The sequence below is a fragment of the Palaemon carinicauda genome, chromosome 5 (genome assembly GCF_036898095.1).
Source record: "Palaemon carinicauda isolate YSFRI2023 chromosome 5, ASM3689809v2, whole genome shotgun sequence".
Lineage (NCBI taxonomy): Eukaryota > Metazoa > Arthropoda > Malacostraca > Decapoda > Palaemonidae > Palaemon > Palaemon carinicauda.
In genome coordinates this window covers 162,187,803-162,192,802 of record NC_090729.1, presented here as the reverse complement: position 1 = coordinate 162,192,802, position 5,000 = coordinate 162,187,803, and positions in this window count along the sequence as shown.

Here is a 5,000-nt window from a genome sequence, read left to right as displayed (position 1 = left end):
TTATGAGAAAATAAATGTTAATAACAAAATAACCACTTTTATGCCTTTAATGAAGTATTTCCCTTCGTTATCAATTCATACGCACACACACACAAACACACATACACACACACACACACACACACTGTCCTTCATGCTATCTCCGAATTCCGGGGACGACTACATAAACATAAACATAGTATGATTTTAACTTGATATTGCGAAATCATGTATGAACATATTTTCATTGAAAAATCACTGAAGTTCCTAATTGAGTTTTGAATTAATTTACAGAATATTAAGGCAAATAAACTGAATTTCAATTTACAATGACTAGAAATTAAAAAAGGAAAATCATACAAAATTAGACCTGTTGAAATACTAAATTATTACATAGAGCTGAATGGATAACGCAAAGAAAGAGAGAACATATCAATTTTGGTACGTAATTGATATTCCTCCATGATTTGACAGGAGTGATTTGTGCGAAATACAATAGGAGAAAGAACAATGTCATTTTGACATCTCATTAACTTACAAAGCAATTCAGCCCTCAGTAAATCCGCAGTAATGACATTCACTTCAGCTGCTATTAACCCGGTCAGAGATGAGCGTTTCACCTGTCAATGACTGTTCATTACGCGATCGCAAACGGTTAATTGGCTGGACATGGTCAACAAACGCTGACTGTAAACTTTGTTGTAAATAATCAGAAATCCTTCATTAACAAGGAAGCCGTGTTGCGATTATCTGATTATTTTAAGAATCTCTCTCTCTCTCTCTCTCTCTCTCCTCTCTCTCTCTCTCTCTCTCTCTCTCTCTCTCTCTCTCTCTCTCTCTCTCTCTCTCTATATATATATATATATATATATATATATATATATATATATATATATATATATATATACACACATATACACGTTATTGATTATATCCAAAAGTTCCCAATAAAAATTAAATTAAGTAAAGCTTTATATATATATATATATATATATATATATATATATATATATATATATATATATATATATGTGTGTGTGTGTGTGTGTGTGTGTGTGTGTATATATATAATTGATTAAATAAAGAAATTCTCAGTAAAAGAAATTTGAATAGAGCGTTATTATCATTGGAAACCACTGATGAAAAAAAAAAAAACATATCCTTTGCAAGGATAGATTAATTAATTTTAACTGGACTTTGACATAGTTCCCTATGTACTCTAATCAGTTAGTGAAAAAGAAATCTAGCAAAGCCTCCCATTCGTAGATAAAATAAAGTGAGTTTTACACCGGAAGTATACACAGGATTTCCACACATCACCGGGTAGATTCCCACACACCGAGCTAATCTCGAATAGATCTTTCTATCTTTTTATCAGAGGTTCTTCAGTGAATGAATCTGTTGAAGATAGGAGGACGGATTGCGTTTATTTACGGGTTATTGGTTTTCCAGGGGTTGCCCTCACGAATTTCAGGATGTAGTGGTTTTAAACAATTGATTTTATTTTGATGATAATTAATATACTCTAATTACATTTGATTTGCAATCATGCGCAGATACTCGTTACGCTCTCTCTCTCTCTCTCTCTCTCTCTCTCTCTCTCTCTCTCCTCTCTCTCTCTCTCTCTCTCTCTCTCTCTCTCTCTATATATATATATATATATTTATATATTCATATATATATATATATATATATATATATATATATATATATATATATATAGATTTATGCAATATATATATATATATATATATAATATATATATATATATATATATATATGTGTATATATATATACATAATGTATGTAAGTATCTGTTTCTTTGCTAGTCTACTGGCTTTTTTTATGTGTTTTAAGTACCTTCTGTAAGGTGTTTGGATGCAAATATTACCTATCTTTCTCATCTATCCATGTAGATTTTTTTTTATCATAGTTAAATGATTTAAAGCATTTTCTTATCAATATGTATTTCACTCAGAAACCAGCTAGAATCTGAAAGGGCATCATATGGAAGTACGTAATTGTTCATTTAATCTAGTACCATTAATTACTGATGTCTTCAGACATTGACTTTTAAGAAATAGTTGCTATGTATGTGTGTGTGTGTAAATGAGAATTTTATCACTTAACACTCGTGATATTTATTTTTTCAAATGAGCCACAAATACCCTTTTATACCGAATTCGTTTTGCATTGTAATCTCAGATCTATAGGGTAATTCCTTTAGTGATAGACATTCCTGCCCAACAAAGGATTTGAACCTACAACTGATAGAAATGAGAGTAAACATTAGACATTTAGCCCAATTGGCAGTGCAGTGATAAGAATTGATTCTGACTCAACTGTATTTCAAAAATGAAAATCATGAGTGGCAGTGATAGAATTATAATAAAAACAACCAAGTGCCAGGTACATACATTCCAATTAGCTGTAATGGTGGGGTTGCATCGATATCGATTCTAAGTACTAAGTCTGAATTCGACATGATTAGATACTGCGGAGTAGGAATCAGTTCTTAACTCTTGACAGCCGAGCAGGCTAAATGTCTAATGTTCGAATCCTTAGCTTGGAAGAAATATTTATTACTATAGAAAGTTTCTTAATGGGTCTGAGATCCCATGGTAGAGCGAATTCGTGGGTTATTTAAAAAGAAAAAAAAATCATGAAGGTTATAGTAATAAAATCATCAGAAATACAGCCAAGTGTTACTTTCATTCCAATCAGCTGTAATGGTACAAATGGATTGATTTTCATTCTAAGTACAAATCCTTATGTGTTGACTTTGTTCAACACTTCCCAAACGTTGAAGGGGGACCCTCTTCTCCTTAAAACAACATCCATATTTTCCATCATCTCTCATTTTAGCACTTATTAGGATGATTTATTTATTCCAATCTGTCTCTTTGCATAAATCACTGTTTTTAGGGAATTTTTTTTTTCTATATTTTACTTTCGAAAAAAAAATTACCTCAAAGTAGGAAGTTATCGTGATAGCATTTTAAGAAATCAATGATTAAAATGTCAAAATTCTTAGTCATAGAGAATATTGAATGACGGTCAATTAAACTGACTGAATGCAATCTAATTTGATATAACCTTTTGCTTATACCAACAGTAATATCACCATGTTAACATGAAAGTCTAAATTCAATTTTTTTTCTTTCTTCTGTTGCTATACAGCTTTGAGACCTGTTATTTTTGTAATTCCTCTTAACGTAATTGCCTTGAATTTTTACACCAGTTTCAATCTCGATTCTTATTCTTGGTGTTTTTCTAACATCAGTTTCTTTTCTTTGCCAATTTCCGGAAACGCCACTATCCTTTCGTTTCCATTTTCTATTTTCCTTCTCTTTCTTATTTTTGCTGAGTCTTTATTTTTTTTTCTGAAAGCATTTTACTTTTGCTCAAACATTTTCCCTACTATAACAAAAATTTGAATTTTTAAAGTAATGTTTCAAGTGCTGGAGGATATATAATAGTTTTTTATATTCTTTTATTCTGTTATGATATCATTTGATAATTCCAAAGTATTTTTAACTATTAATAATTTTTTTAATTGCATTTAATTTCTGGGTTTCATAATTTTCAAATAAAATCTATGTACTTTTCTTTTGCTTCATGGTAAATTATTTGCGCGCGCTTGCACACGCACACACACACATACACACACACACACACTATATATATATATATATATATATATATATATATATATATATATATATATGTATGTATATATATATACGTATATATATACATATATATATATATGTATATATATATGTGTGTGTATATATATTATATATATATATGTATATATTATATATATATATATATATATATATATATATATATATATATATATATATATATATATATTATATATGTATATATTATGTATATATATATATATGTATATATTATATATATGTATATTATATATATATATATATATATATATATATATATATATATATATATATATACATATATTGTGTGTGTGTGAAGACTCACGACAGTTGATACGTAATAAGCATATTATATCGACTTGATTGGAGCTAGTGCTTTCATATTGTGACTGACATCATGGGACTAAATATGAGAATAAAGATACATGAACATTGTATTCATATAGAAATGGATCCATAAGCGGTCAGTTTCTTGATGACGTGAGATAAGTGGGGTTTAAGAAAAGAGGATAAGGGTAGTATTCAAGCATAGTTAAAAATAAAAAAAATGGTATTTAAGAATAGCCTAGGTCAGGATATAGTGTCCCATGTTCTGAATATAATTAATTTTATATATGCGAAACTACAGAAGTATATCCGTAAGAATTATACGATATAAGATAGCTGTCTCTAACGGCTTTGTTAATAATGTTTTGGCTGTTATTTGGCTGGACTCAGGTCATATAATCGTTTGGTCATAGACCAAGGGAGTAAGCCATATTAATGATTTTACATAAAAATATATCGTGGAATAATTTTAGTTACTTGTATGCAAGGTTATTATCCAAACCCAGTGTAAGTCACAGCCCTCTTTTCGTAAATCTGGCTTATGTGGTATTGTCAAGAAACTGAACCCTTGGGGATCCCCTTTTCTTTGTAAATACGATGTTCATCTGTTTTCATTTTCATTGCAAGTTTCATAACGTCAATTAAAACACGAAAGTGATAACTCAAAGCAGGTTTTTTATTGTTTTTTCTTTATGCCCTCCACACACACCAACACTCTCTCTCTCTCTCTCTCTCTCTCTCTCCTCTCTCTCTCTCTCTCTCTCTCTCTCTCTCTCTCTCTCTCTCTCTCTCTCTCTCTCTCTATATATATATATATATATATATATTTATATATATTTATATATATATATAATGGTTGTTCTATCATCAACTCGTGATAAAAAAAATACAGTGAAAGTGACTTAGACCACTTCGACACTTAATGTGGGATTAGAGGCACAATTGCTCTCTTGAATAATAGACAAAAGTCATGAAGCAATTGTAGAAATAATTGGATTATCGTAA